General features: G+C 38.3%; 1 protein-coding gene and 1 long non-coding RNA gene across 4 annotated transcripts in view; one reads left to right on the plus strand and one right to left on the minus strand.

The window, feature by feature from the left end:
- LOC115506211 (syndecan binding protein) overlaps positions 1–12690 on the minus strand; it is a 34533-nt gene extending 21843 nt beyond the window's left edge. For all 3 annotated transcript variants that reach the window (XM_030304104.1, XM_030304103.1, XM_030304102.1), the window contains exon 1: positions 12592–12690. The gene's annotated coding sequence lies outside the window, so the exon portion shown is untranslated. The remainder of the gene's footprint in view (positions 1–12591) is intronic.
- Positions 1237–2500, plus strand: LOC115506213. Its single transcript, XR_003966280.1, has 2 exons — positions 1237–1344; positions 2431–2500. It is a non-coding gene; the product is annotated as an uncharacterized LOC115506213 (long non-coding RNA).
- Positions 12691–14454: the final 1764 nt, after the last annotated feature.

A 14454-nucleotide genomic window follows, 5' to 3' on the forward strand; every position in this document is an offset into this window, starting at 1 on the left:
GACGCCGAACCACCGTACTTTTTAAAAAATTCATATCCCTCACATACCATAAAATTCACTTTTAAAAGATGCAATTCTACAGTTTTAATATGTCTACAGTTGTGCAACCCTCCCTACCATCTAATATTGGAATATTTCCAGCACCTCAAAAAGAAATGACACGCCTATCTATTCTCCCCTCCCTCCAGCTCTAGACAATTAAGAATCTACTTTTTGCTTCTTGATTTGCCTATTCTGGATATTTAATTTAGAATCACAAAACATGTTGACTCTTGTATTTCTTTCTTTTGCACTTAGTATAATGCTTTCCAAGTTCCTCCATGCTGTAGCATGGACCAACACTTCACTCCTTTTTATGACTACATAATATTCCATTGTAGAGAGACACTGCATTTGGGGTATCCATTCATCACTCGATGACATTTTGGGTTTTTACACTTTTTGACTATTGTGAATAATGCTGCTAATGATGCTAATGAACATTCACATCCAAATTTTTGCGTAAACACGTATGTTTAATTCTCTTATCACACAGGTAAGAGTAGAACTGCTGAGTCACGTGGTAACTTGATGTTTAACTTTTTGAGGAACTGTCGAACTGGTTTCCAAAGTGACTGCATCATCATACTCTGGCTTTTCAGATCGCATAAATCTTTTGCTTTTTACCAAAGTGCATCACTTGACATTCCCACCAGTAACAACTAGCAGAGGGTCCCAGTTTCTCCGTATCTTCGCCAATACTTACTATTGTCTTTTTGACTACAGACACCCTAGCATACATGAAGCTGCACCCCATGCAGTTTTGACTTGTATTTCCCTATGACTAATGATGTTCCGCATCTTTTCATTTGGTTATTGGCCATTTGTATATCTTAGGGAAAATGCCAATTCAAATCCTTTGACTACTTTATTACTTTCTTTCCTCTCTCTCTCTTTTTTTTTTTTGCCTAATTCTCCTGGGATAGGGCCTCCAATAAAATGCCAAATAAAAATGGCCTGATAGTTTTTAAGGGGAAAATAGGGCTTAGGTTTATGAATAAAATACAAATTTATGTGAAAGCACAATTTTAAAAAATGACTTAATTCTATTAATCCAGGGGGCGGGGGAAATGGGAGTACCTTTTCTGTGTCTCAAAAAATCATTTCTCTAACAGCTTCCCCCTTAAACACATTTTATTTACCTTTCCAACCATTTTATCAACCTCATAACATCATTTGAAATTCACTGGAACAAATGCTGACTTTGAATCGAGTACTATTTCTATTTTTGGTTTCTACTTCTAGTTTTGCCACTGGCCACCCACAAGATCCCCTCTTCCTCAGGAAAAATGAATTGGATGAGTGGTAAGTTTCAAAACTCAGTGAATTTTCTCAGAGATTTTCCTCATAGAAGCTTTCCCTCAAATAAATGTTAACTGAAGTTGTCTGAACAACTCTAAGGCTGCTCATTCCCCAGAAGTGACTTCACACTCATACAAACACTCAAATTCAATCCCCGAAAAAATAAATGGCTTTTCAGACATTTTTTAAACATCAAATATCACCCCAACCGATGCTTTTTTAAAAATTTAGTTTCAGGTTTGCTCTAAGTATGTTGACCTTAATTAACTCTCACCACTCTTCTAAAATACAAAGGATTCCTTAGTGATTTTCCTTCACAAACTATTGTTGTGGCCTCATTTCACATCATTTCCTTTAAGCATTACAACATTCTAGCCGCAAACTACTTGCTATTTCCCAGCCAGGTCTAGCGCTTCTGTGTCTCCGTATCTTTGCAAAAGCTGCTTCCTCTTCCCAGAATGTCCTTCCAGGACTCCTCCATCAAAATCCCAGTCAAGAGCCACTTTTGTGAGGACATCACTGATGACCTCAGTCTGACACCATTTCTCTCAAGTCACCAGCGTCATTCTGCCTTACGTTATATAGCTAGTTTACGTTTATCTCTGTTCTTGAGGTCAAGGCCTTTAATTTCTTATTTATCTAGCATGATGTCTTGTCCTAAACCAAGTCAAATGTTTATTATATTTTTACTGATACTGTCAATAGCAGTAAATATCTTTCGAACATTTATTGAAAAGTTCAATTTTCTTCGCCTCCAAGTCTACATATTTGAACACAACCCTGTTTAAAGCTCTTCCAGGATAATAATAAATTCTTGTATTATTTTTCTGAAAGGCTCTATGAACTTGTATGAGTTAATCTTTGGTCTAATCTTAAGTGTCAACAATAAGTAGTTCTTTCTGAAGAACTACAAAGCTATCTTTGAAAAATCCTTTCAAGTATGGCTGGAATTTCAGAATGACTAATGATGAGCTTTAAGGGGATTGTGAAAATAATTCTATTACATCAGTATGTGAATTCTCATTTCACTTTCTCTTAAAACGCCCCTCACAGACTATCATCGGACTGACTATACAATTTTGTTTCCAGGCCTCCCCTACAGCTGAGAATCAACTAGTGTATATCCTACTCACCCTGAGATTAGTAGGCAAAACATCCTGCCATCCACTCTACTCCACCAGTTCAGTACAACATTCCTGACCGTAACAGCTTTCTTTCACTGGTCTAATGCCTGGAAAGAACTGGTGTTCTCCATTTACCCCTACACCAGGTTTGGCCCACTCTATGCAACCTCATGGACTCTCAACTTTCTCCATGCATAATGAAAGGCCTCTGCATCCCAGGCCTTAGAAAATAACCCCCAAATTCGTTTCTACTAAGAGGTTTCTCAGGGCTTGAAATAGTGCCAGGGTTTCTTTAGAATATCTAAAAATAAAAATTACCCAACTACTCTGCCTCAGTATCCAGTTTCCCATTTGACTCTCCATTTCCTCAGGGCAGTGTCAAGGTAACTTCCCTGGAGTCTTTCTATCTGGGTGGCCTAAGGCCTCCATAACTCAAATGCCATATGTGATATTTCAGAACATCTAGAAAACCTCTAGAAAAAAAATACAGATGATAAGCTCCTTGACATTCATCTTGATGATGATTTTTTTAACGTAACCCCAAAAGCAAAGGCAACAATAGAAAACTAAATAAGTGGGACTAAAACTAAAAACTTCTGCAGAGCAAAGGTAACAATCAACAATCGAAAAGGCAACCCACAAAATGGGAGAAAACACTTTCATGTCATATATTTGAAAAGGAGTTAATGTCCAAAATAAAGAATTCATACAACTTAAGCGCGCGAACGCACAAACACACACATAAATCTCATTTAAAAAAACGGGCTGAGGATCTGAACAAACATTTTCCCAAAGATGACATACAAAAGGCCAACAAGTATATGAAAAGGTGCTCAACATCATTAACCATCAGGGAACTGCAAATCGAAACTACAATGAGATATCACCTCTACCTGTCAGAACGACTGTAATCAAAATGACAAGAAATAAGTGTTGGTGAAGATCCGGAGAAGGAACCCTTGTGCATCAATGGTGCAAACATAAATTGGTGCAACCACTGTGGGAAACAGCACGGAGGTTTCTCAAAAAATTAAAAACTGAATTACCAAGCAATTCCACCTTTGAGTATACATCTGAACACAAACACCAACGTAAAAAGATATCTGCACCTCCACGTTCAAAGCAACACTATTTAAAATAATCAAGACACAGAAGCTACATAAGAGTCCATAAATGGATGAATGGGTAAAGAAAATGTGGTATATATACACAATGGAATATTTTCAGCCATAACAAAGAAGGAAATCTTGTTATTCATGAATAAAGGAATGGACAAAGTAAATATAAGACACACAAACACACACAATGGAATATGCTGCAGCCATAAAAAAAATAGGGTATCTTGCTATTTGCAACAACATGGACACACCTTACGCGCATTATGCTACGTGAAAAAAGTCAAAGACAATAACCATCTGGTCTTTATTATATGTGGAATCTAAACAACAACCAAAACAAAAACAAACTTGTTGATACAGAGAACAGACTGGTAGTTGCCAGTAGTGGGGGAAGGTAAGGGATGAGCAAAGTGAATGAAGAGAGTCAAAAGGCACAAACTTTCACTTATAAAATAAATCCTGATGATATAATGTACAGGATGATGACTGCAGTTAATAATGCTGTACTGTATATCTGAAAGTGCTAAGAGAATGAATCTTAAAAGTTCTCACCACAAGGGAAAAAAACTATGTGTGGTGATGATGTTAACCAGACTTACTGTGATCATTTCACATTATATACAAATATAAAATCATTCTGTTGCACACCTGAAACTAACAATGATATAGGTCTCCTCTGAACTTTAATAAAAGTTTTTAAAAATTAAAAAATATAGTGGGGGGCGGGGGAGCCAAGTCTTAGTCTCAGCTCTGCCACCAACTTAATTTGCTTTCCAGGGTCTCAATTTAACGTATGACATCAACAAAGTATCTTTCCTGTAAGGCAAAAATTTTTAGAACCCATTTGTTTCTTAAATATCTGCCACCACAAGCTATATTCCTGGAACTCTTCAACAGCAAAGGGCTTGAATGTTCTAGTCCCCTAAGTTATTTTCACAGGAAGTCAGCATATCAAACTATTCTCTTATTTAAACATAGAAGTAGCCTAATTAGCTTACAATTACTGTAAAATAAAATATGGTACAAAACATTTTTAATTAGCATAAGAAACAACAAATGCACATCAGTAAAGGAACCTAAAGTACACTCATAACCCCCTTATCTGCAAGGGATACATTCCAAGACCCCTACTGGATATATGGACTAGTTATAACACTGAACCTAAATACACTATGCTTTTTCCTACACATATGTATCTACGACAAAGTTGTAAGCATACTAAGAAATTAACAATAATAAAACAATTATAAAAACATACTGCAAAAGTTATACGAATGTGTTCTCGCTCTCTAAATATCCTTTTGTACTATAGTCACCCTTCTTATGATGTTAGGTGATAAAACGGATGAGGTGAGGTGAATGACATTGGCATTGTGACCTAACGTTAGGCTACTACTGACCTTCTGATAATACATCAGAGAAGAATCATCTGCTTCCAGACCACATCTGACCATGCAGATAAAGGGAGACTACTATAGTACCGTAATCTAGAGTCCTAGCCCAGAAAATGAAACAGTCAAGTCTGGAGTCAGGTTCAGAAATCTGCCCTCAACACTGTGTACCCATCAGGATCCAATGAGTTCCTTTTTTTTTTTTTTTTTTTTTAGGAGTTCTGTTTAGCGACTTTTATTCTTTCATACAGATCATCCAAAGAATAGGAAGAAAAATGTTTAAATGTAGTAAAATCACTCTATCTTATAAATTTAATAAGGGCTCAACTGGATTTTTTTTTTTTTTTTTATAAAACTAAGATCTATTATGAGATCTTAGTGAACTTATTTTCCTCTGTCTTTGAAATACCTATTTCATCAATCTAGGAATTATTTCATCAGAATTCATCAGTTATCCCCAACTATGCTAAAAAACCAAATTAACAAAAAATAAGATCACCTAGAATGATGCAATAGTAAATTAATCACATTCTTTCATCCTTCAGTTTGTACTGACCAGAGTATTTCATCCTCTTTCAAGAATACATATACTCTTTAGACACCACATTTGTAGCTTATTTTCTAAACAAGCATTCCTTGAACACTTGGAATTTTTCATTTTTCACCCATGATGGAAGAAAGAAGGAAACTGAAGGAGGAAGTTATTTATTAGACAAATCAGAAGATAATGCAAAGTGACAAGTAGCTGTACTCTAGGCTCTTATGATAATGAGGAAATTGATTATATAAGCAAATCAGATTGGGTTTTCAGATGACAATACCCTAACAGAAATTCTTCAAATTTAAGAATCAGTAGGTAAATATATATCTCAAATAAAGAAATATAACTTTTCACTCAGTTTTACTAAAATATTATCATCTTTTTACTCTTATATCTGTGAAATCAAAATTTACTTGTAATGGCTTTTAAATGGCCAAATGAAGGCTAGTGTTTAAACAAAGATGATTGGAAGGAAACTAATGTAGAGAAATTGTTTAAAACTCAGCACATTAATTACCCTAATTGGAGTTTATAATATAAAGTATAAGTGAAAATTCTGTGCAAATATAGAACAAAGATAGTGTTCCCCTCAAAAAGACATTAATATTTGCAAAAGTACTGCATTTTGACAATGCAAATACAAAAATTACCAGATGGTAAAGACAGAATCTATTAGAGATATATTTGAGATCTAGAATCAGTATTGTTTTGACAACAAATATCATGAAGTAATGACAAGCTAGAAATTATTAGAGACATATTCAAATGGAAACAATATTTATAAGATAGACACATGCTAATTTCCTTTATTACAATTGATGAGCAATTAGTTGTACACAAAAAGATGTTGCCCATTTCAGCCACATACGCTTTCAAATCCAGGAAATGTTACTTATTTCTTTTTTTTAATTTTTTTCCCCTGCTCTCTGTGTTATTTATTGTCTGCTACACATATTCTCAGGTTTTTTTTTTTTTTTTAATTTTTTTTTTTAATTTATTTTTTTTTTATTTTTTTGTTTTGCTTTTTTTTTTTTAATGTTTGTTTATTTTTGGGAGAGAGAGAGAGAGAGAGACAGTGTCAGTGGGGGAGGGGCAGAGAGAGAGGGAGACACACAATCCCAAGCAGGCTCCAGGCTCTGTGCTGGCCGCACAGAGCCTGACATGGGGCTTGAACTCATGAACCGCGAGATCATGACCTGAGTTGAAGTCGGACGCTTAACTGACTGAGCCACCCAGGCACCCCAAATCCAGGAAAATTTAGAATAAAATGTGGGTTTCTTGTGTCCAGTCATTATTAAAATTGTGTTTTCAGTAAAACTGTGCTTCGCTGTCCCTTTACTTTTTACTTCTACAAATTTTTCATAAGGTGAATTAAAATATAAAAAATAAAAGTGTCCATTGGGCTTAGATGGTAAATGGTGATAACCATGTATTACAGTACACTAAGGATTAATAAGCATTCTATATGGCTCATAAATGGCGTCAATGCACTCACTCTGATAAAGTCCTAAACAGGTCTAGGGTGATGGGTCTCAAACTTGGTTAATCATCAGATCAGAATTACCTGGGCACTAGTTAAAAAGAGCTTCCCAGGCTGACACAGACCATGGAAGGACTTAGGAACTCTTTAATAATTATCCAAGGAGATTCTCATAAACAACTGTGAAACGTGGCCATATAAAGTCTACTGTTATGTAGGATACTGTCTTCTTACCCATAAGGTTACATTTCTGACTTGCTGGATTGGCAAAAATCCAAAGTTTGGCAACACTCTGATAGTAAGGTTGTGAGAAACACTCATACATTATTAGTGGAAGTGTAAACTAGTACAATTTCCATACAGAAGTTTGCAGTATCTACCAGAATTATAAACATAGTGCAATGCCACTTTAGATCTTCAGCCTACAAAAATATTCACATGTAAAGAGTGACATATGTAAAAGCTTATTCATCGAAGCACCAACTGCAACAGCAAAAGACTTCAAAGGAGGAAGTTCTATATATACGAACATTGAAAGAGGTCTAAAATATCATTAACTGGGAAAACAAATTATGCTTTAGAGCACTGTACAAAATATGCTAACATATGTGTTACAAGGAGAGGGAACTTAAAGAACTAAAAAAAGAAGCATAAACTAAACCCAAAACTAGCAAAAATAAGGACATCATAAAGGTCAGAAATAAGTGAACCAGAGAACTGAAAAAATGAGAAAAAAAAAATCAATGAAACCAAAAGTTGGTTCTTTGAAGAAAATCAACAAAACTGACAAATCTTTTGCTAGATGGACTAAAAAATAGAGAAAACTCAAAATACTAAAATCAGAAAATGGAAATATTAACAATTATTCTGCAGAAATAAATTAGAGTAGTCTGAATGTCTGTACATCAAAGTATCAGATAACCTAAATAAAATGGACAAATTCTGAGAAACATAAAGCCTACCAAAATTAAATCACAAATAAATTCAAAATTTGAATATACCTATACCAGGTGAGAAGACTAAATCAGTAATCTAAAATCTCCCAACAAATAAAAGCCCTAACCGTGAAACTTCACTGGTGAGTTCTGAACATTTAAAAAAGAATACCAGTCCTTCTCAAAATTGGTGAAAAAGCTGAAGAGAAGGTAATACTTCCTAACTCATTCTCTGAGGACAGCATTAACCTGACACCAAAGCCAGACAGTCACTCCAAAAAAGAAAATTACAGACCAACATCCTTTATGAACACTGATGCAAAAATTCTCAAAATACAAGCAAATGGAATTCAACAGAACATGAAAGGATTATACACCTTTTAACAATTAGGATTTATTCCTGGACTACAAGGACGGTTCAACATACAAAAACTAATCAATGTAATAGGTCACACCAATAAAATAAAGGAGACAAAAACCACATGATCATCTCAACTGATGCAGAAAAAACATTTGATAAAATCCGGCATGCTTTCATGATAAAAACACTCACCAAATAGAAAAAAACTACATCCATTATTAAAAGCCATACATGAAAATCCCACACTGAACATCATACTCAAGTGGTGAAAGACTAAATATTTTTCCTCTAAGATCAGGAACAAGGCAAGGAAACCTGCTTTTTCCATTTCTATTCAACACAGTACTGGAAGTTCTAGTGAGAGCAATTAGGCAAAAATAAGAAATAAAAGGCATCCAAATTGAAAAAGAAGTAAAATGATCTGTGCATATTATATGATGTATATGTTTAGGGTTTAAAAACCTCTAAAGACTCCACACAAAAAAAGCTGTTAAAACTAATAAATTCAGCACAAGATACAGTCAATGTACAAAAATTAGCTACATCTCTATACATGAAAAATGAACAATCTTAAAATTGCTACTGTCTTACAATAACATCAAGAAGAATAAAATACTTAGGTACCATATGTTCATGGATTGGTAGACTTAATATGGTTAAAATGTCAATATCATCCAAAGTGATCTCAAGATTCAATGCAATCCCTATCAAAATCACAATGAATATTTTTCAAGAATAGAAAAACTCATCCTAAAATTCATATGGAATTTCAAGGGACTCAAATATCCAAAACAATCTGGAAAAAGAACAAAAGTGGAAGACTCACACTTGCTGATTTCAAAACTTATTATAAGGCTACAGTAATCAAAACAGTAGGGTATCAGCATAATAGCACAGAGATCATTGGAAAAGAACAGAAAGCCTAGAAATAAACCTTCACACGTATATATGGTCAAATGATTTTTGACAAGAGTGCCAAGATCATTCAATGAATAAAAGTCTTTTCAACAAATGGTGCTCAGAAAATTAGGTACCCATGTGCTACAGCATAAATGTGAATCCTTACCTAACAACCCCATTTCAAAAATTAACAAAATGGATAAAGGACCTAAATTCAAGATCTACAACAACAAAAAACTCTTGGAAGAAAACACAGGACTAAAGATTCATGAATTTGGATTTGGCAGTGATTTTTTGGACATCATACCAAGGCACAGGTAACAAAAGAAAATATACACTTTAGACTTCATTAACTTTTAAAATTTTGTACTTCAAAAGATGCCATCAACAGAGCAAAAAGGCAACACATAAAATGGGAGAAAATATTTGTAAATCATATGTCCAGTAAGGGATTAATACTGAGAATATTTAGAGAACTAATAAAACTCCACAAGAAAACAAAACCAACAAAACTGGTAAAGGACTTAAATAGACATTTCTCTAAATAAGATAGAAGAATGGCCACAGACACGTAAAAAGATGCTCAACATCATTAATCATTACAAAAATGCAAATCTAAACTACGAGATATCACCTCACACCCATTAGGATGGCTACTATAAAAACAAAAACAAAAACAAAACACAAAAAAACAAATACTGAAGAAAAACTGATCAGACACAAAAGAATGAAACTGGATCATATTCTTACACCATACTCACAAAAATAAACTCAAAATGGATTAAAGACCTGAATGTGAGACCTGAAACCATAAAAATCCTAGAAGAGAGCCCAAGCAGCAATGGTTTCTCACGTGGGCTGTAGCAACATTTTTCTAGATATATCTCCTGAGGCAAAGCTGAAAGCAAAAATTAACTATTGGGACGACATCAAAATAAAGAGTTTTTTGCAAAGCATAAGAAACAATCAACACAACTAAAAGGCAACCTACTGAATGAAAAAAGATATTTGCAAATGACCGATCTGATAAAAAACTGGTATCCAAAATACATAAAGAACTTATACAACTCAAAGCCCAAAGAATAATCAGATTTAAAAAAATGGACAGAAGACATGAACAGACATTTCTCCAACCAAGACTTCCAGATGGCCAACAGACACATGAAAAGATACTCAACATCACTCTCAACAGGGAAATGCAATCAAAACTACAATATCACCTAGCACCTACCAGAATGGCTATAATCAAAAACTCCAGAAAAGGGGCACCTGCCTGGCTCAGCTGGTTAAGGTTCATGACTCTTGGTTTCAGCTCAGGTCATGTTTTGTTTTGTTTTGTTTGTTTTTTTAACGTTTATTTTTATTTTTGAGACAGAGAGAGGCAGAGCATGAACAGGGGAGGGGGCAGAGAGAGAGGGAGACACAGAATCCGAAACAGGCTCCAGGCTCGGGGCCATCAGCCCAGAGCCCGACGTGGGGCTCGAACTCACGGACCGCGAGATCATGACCCGAGCCGAAGTCGGACGCTTAGCCGACTGAGCCACCCAGGCGTCCCAATGACTTCATGGCTTTGTGGTTTCAAGCCCCGAAGTGGGCTCTGCGCTGGCAGTGTGGGGTCTGCGTGGGATTCTCCCCTGCCACTCGCCATGCCTCTCTCTCAAAATAAGTAAACTTGAAAAATAAATAAATAAAGTGGTTCAGGGGAATCTTTTTTTTTTTTTTTTAAGAAAATCTTGGTATTTACTGCCTAAAACAAGTATCTAAATCTGGCAAAAAGAGGAAAAAGAAACTTGTTGAGTCATGTTTAATTAAAGGAATGGCTTTATTAAAGAGTGCGTTCAACTGCCAACTATTTGTAAATTCATCCTCTTCTGGTCATGACTTTTATATCCTTTTAATGCTCAAAATAACTAAAAACTAATGCTGTCAAAGTTAAATTCGGATTTTAATGGACTATTCCCTGAACATTTTAACACATGTTCCACATCCTTAGTTTCATTCTGTGGCACAACCCACTTGACCCATAATATTTACACACTAATTAACGGACAAAAACGTATACAACTAAACTGGGACCAGAACACATGAAAAAAAAATTTCTTTACCTTTTGCCCTCAATAGTAAAGCTAAAGACTGGAAAATCTGAATTTAAACTAACCCCTTACATACACTGGAGATACAGCGAACAGCTGCAGCTGTTTTCAATGTAATTTTCCTTTTTAATCAATTGTTTTCTCTCTCAAACAAGCAGAGTTTTAAAACAGAAATGTTTTACGCTTAATTAATTTAGAAAGAGAGACAAAGCGCAAGGAGTGCACAAGCGGGGGAAGGGGCAGAGAGAGGGAGAGAAAGAATCCTCAGCAGGCTCCCCGCGGTCAGCACAGAGCCGGATGAGGGGCTCGATCCCACCAACTAAGCTCAAGACCTGAGCGGAAATCAAGAGTCCCAGGATTAACCGATTAACCCACCCAGCTGCCCCGCAAACAAGTAGATGCTGAGACTTTGGTAAACCAACGTAGTGTACTTAAAGAAAGAAAAAAAAATCACAGTAAATGCGTGTGCAGATAGCACACACAGCCTAGATAACCTAGAAATTCCTTTCGAAAACTGGCACACCGGAAGACCCCACAATTAACTCCACTGCAGCGCAAAGGAAAACTTTCCACCTCCATACATGCCTTCACTTTCCCATTATTACAAGGAAATCCTGAAATGAAAACTATGAGTCATTTACATCTCGGGGGGGATATTTCCCCCTGAACACACCCTGCTGGAACGTCTCTCCCTTTCCTCCAACTTCTCCAGAAATACGCGCAGCGAATAACCTCTCCCCACCCCCTTCCAGAAAGTCAAGGCTTGGCCCACTCAACAAACACCTCCTTCCTCCTTCTAAATCCAGGGCGTTCCGATGAAGCCACCCAGGAAGGTGGCTAAGTGCAGTCCAAGGAAAGCGGCGCACAGGCTCTTCCCACTCCGGTCCCGAGGGATCTCGGCCAAGACGAACAAAAACGATCGAGAGGGACCAGAACCAGGAGTCCGAGCTGAGGCGGCGGCTGACGGCGTCGCCGCGGGCCGGGCCTCGGGGCTTGTCCCTACGCCCGCCGCCGCCAGCCCCCCACCGACCCCGATCCCCTCGCCCCGGTCCCAGGCGGAACCACGAAACCGACAGGCTCGCGGGCAGGCAGAGCGCGCCGCCCGCGCAAACTTTCGCCCCGGACCCCGCGGGGCGGAAGGAGGGGCGCGGCGACCACTGAGGAGAGGGCGTCGCCGCCGACTCCCGCAAACCGCTGTGACCCAGACGCTCTCCGCTAGGTGACCCGGGGCCCCCTCGCCTCCGCCCCCAGTCTCCGCGCCCGGGACGCGGCTCGAGCTCCCCTCCCTCCCCACCGAGGCTGCTCACCTAGGCCACAAGGACTCGCTCGCCGCCGCCGCCGCCGCCGCCTCGGTAACTGGCACCGACTTCCGAGACCCGAAGAGAGAAGAGCGGCGCGCGCCCGAGGACCGCCCGCGAGGCGCGTCACGGTGCCGCCCCCGCCTTCCGCCCGCGCAAGCGCGCGGCTCCGGGTCAGGTGATCCAGTCCCTATGGTAACGGGGCTGCGGCGGGGGCGGGGTGTCGGGGGCGCGACGGGGGCTGCTCAGGCTCTCGCTCCAGCCAGGGATGGCGAGCTCTTAGTGCCCACCCGCTGCCCCGGGTTACGCTTCCCACCTTCTCCACCACCCCCCTCGACGGGTAGTGCGGCAGGGCCGGGTGCCACCTGCCCTCCGCTGCGTTCGTCCGTGCTGAGGGTCATTTGGTTCTCATTGCCTCCAATACAGAGGGAGTCCTGAAGAGCCCATCGTCTGGAGATTTCCTCGCCAGCCTTGGACTTCTACCGCTTTACTCCTACTCATCTCTTCCCTCTCGCTTTACCTCGCCACTCACAGGCTTAGAAACATTGCTTCCATGAACCCTTCCCAGCGCCTGCCCTCTTTGTGACAGCTGCTTTCTTCGGCTGTAATAAACTCTTCGGCCATCCTAGCGAAAGTTCGTTGGCCGTTCAAGGTTGTGTGTGGTATTGCGTAAAAGTAATAACCAGTATCTGGATGCAAAAACTAAAACAACAACAACAACAACCATATTTCTTGAGGGCTATGTTCCAGGCACTGTCCTAAGAACTTGATGTATATAGTCTTTGGTCCTTACATCAGTCTATAAGGTACAACATCCCTGTTAGCATACAAAGAAACTGAGGCACTAAATCACCTAAGTTTACCTACCGTATTACCGTAGAGTAACATGGAGTACTTGGCCACATAGCATTAACTTAGAAGCATTTTATCTCTAGCTAAGTTATTTAGTGCCACAATAATCTGTGGTAAAACTAATAAAAAATCTGAGCATAAAAGGGATGACGAGTAAATGGGATGAAACTTGCCCTCGGAGAGTTTATGGTCTAGTGAATGCAACAGACGTTTAAAAATAATGAGAATAGATTGGTAAGGAAAAAAATATACCTGCTTTTTAATCATAAACGTGACATGATTATGTAGAAAGTTTTTAAAAAATTAACCAAGAAAACCCCCTAAAATTTAAACAATTATAACAAAATTGCAGGATAAAAGGTTAATATATACAAAAGCCTATTGTTATATTTTCCAGCAAGGAACAATTGGAGTTTGAAATTAGACACAGTATCACTTATATTAGCACCAAAAAATGAAATACTTAGGTAAAATCTAACATAATGTGTACAAAATCTATATGAGGAGAACTATGAAATTCTGATGAAAGAAATCAAAGAAGATCCAAATAGATAGAAAAATATTCCATGTTTATGAATGGGAAGATTGAATATTGTCAAGATTTCAGTGTTTCCTAACTCGATAAATTTGATATGATCTCAAAATCCCAGCAAGTTATTTTATGGACGTCAACAAGCTAATCCTAAAGTTTTTATGGAAAGGCAAAAGTCCCAGGAGGACCAGTAATATCAAAGAAGAGGAACAAAGTCACAGGCCTGACAGTGCCTGATATCAAAACGTACGTAAAGCTACAGTAATCAAGACAGTGTGGCATTATCAAAAGACTAGAAAAATAGATCAGTGGAACAGAATACAAAGCCCAGAAATAGACTCACACAAATACATTCAATGGATCTTTGCCAAAGGTGCTAACTGGATAGTCTTTTCAGCAACGGGGCTGGAAGGGGCGCCTGGGTGCCTCAGTCGGTTAAGCAACCTACTTCTGCTCACGTCATGATCTTGCAGTTAGTGGGTTCAAGC

Source organism: Lynx canadensis, chromosome F2, assembly GCF_007474595.2.
Source record: "Lynx canadensis isolate LIC74 chromosome F2, mLynCan4.pri.v2, whole genome shotgun sequence".
Taxonomy (NCBI): domain Eukaryota; kingdom Metazoa; phylum Chordata; class Mammalia; order Carnivora; family Felidae; genus Lynx; species Lynx canadensis.